The sequence below is a fragment of the Athene cunicularia genome (assembly GCF_003259725.1).
Source record: "Athene cunicularia isolate RWA chromosome Z unlocalized genomic scaffold, athCun1 chrZ_part2, whole genome shotgun sequence".
In the NCBI taxonomy this organism is placed as follows: domain Eukaryota; kingdom Metazoa; phylum Chordata; class Aves; order Strigiformes; family Strigidae; genus Athene; species Athene cunicularia.
Window position 1 is genome coordinate 137,185 of NW_020799143.1, and position 1,385 is coordinate 138,569.

A 1,385-nucleotide genomic window follows, 5' to 3' on the forward strand; every position below is an offset into this window, starting at 1 on the left:
ATTTTCTTTCATAAATTTCCCTACAGTGGGTGCACACAGAGCAAAGTTTTCTGTCACCTTTCAAGTTCACCTTATCAGCTGATAAGCATACTAGACAAGAAGGGGCAGATATTTCACGAAGTCATTTCCATGAGAGAGAAGGAAAAAAGTAGAGCGTGGGTTCTGTGCATACATTGAGGGGGAATGTGGTGTAACACCCCTTGTCCAACTGGGTCGGTGGTCATACTCACCCTGACTACCTTTTTTTTTTTTTTTTTTTTCCCCAATCATCCTGCTCTGGGGCAGAAATGCTCACCTTTTAACAGGCTTGTCACCTTGTCATCTCTTCAGGCTTACACAATGGAACCAGTGATTAGTGGTCTTTGTGCTTGATGACAAACATTTGGTTTCACTCAGTCAACATTTTACCCCTTTGAGGTTCAGATAAACCAGGAGTCTGACAATACAACTGCAAGAGAATGGGGTGAGCATCCTCTGATACACACCCCCTTCCTTGAACGATATTTTTTAGACTAATCACAAAGGCCACAGCTTCTCCTTGAGGTTTTCTGTGTCAATGAATGTTTGAGGCATTACTTCCTTCAGTTCCTTACACACACATATTTTTAATCCTTTCCAGAAGATAGTTTCTAAATGTGTTTATGTTTATTTGTAGTTTAATAGAAACAACCATCATTGAATCAATATAGTCCTTAAGAACCAATAGTCTAAGAGGAAAATTATGCAACTTTCCAGGCAAGCAAATATGCTATAAAATAGTACCAGTTCTTTAGCCATTGTCCCAGTAATAATATCAGCATCATTATCATTATCCATCCTCACAAATAAATCACATCCATAATTAAAAGATAAATATGTCTGATGGGATATGCAGAAAAACTAGATTAGACCACACTTCTGAACTTCTGGAAGGTTTTGTATATAATATATAATCTGCTGGAACACCTCCAAAGACATCAAGAAGCTCATATATTTCAGAAGAAAGAAACTAATTTATTTTACGCAGGAAAATCCAGGACACAGGTCCAGAAGTAAACCTGGACCACATGTTCTGACTGCTGGAGGATCATTTTAATGAAGAGAGTTTGGGAGGGAAAGAGAATCACTCTACTATTGGGCTCATGTGAAAGCTCTGGCAAAAAGGATAAACAGGAGGGCAGCCCTGTAAAATGGTGCCCAATAGAAGTGCTGTGGTGGTTTAATCCCTGCCAGGACCAGAGACCACATTGCTGTTGTCCCTCCTCCACCCTCAGACACAAGTAGGGCACAAACCCCGGTTAAAATAAGAAGAAATTTAATACAACAGTGTGATAAAAATCTGAACAACAACAGCACCAATGATAGCAACATAAACAGCAATAACAGTGAATAAGACAAAAGATATA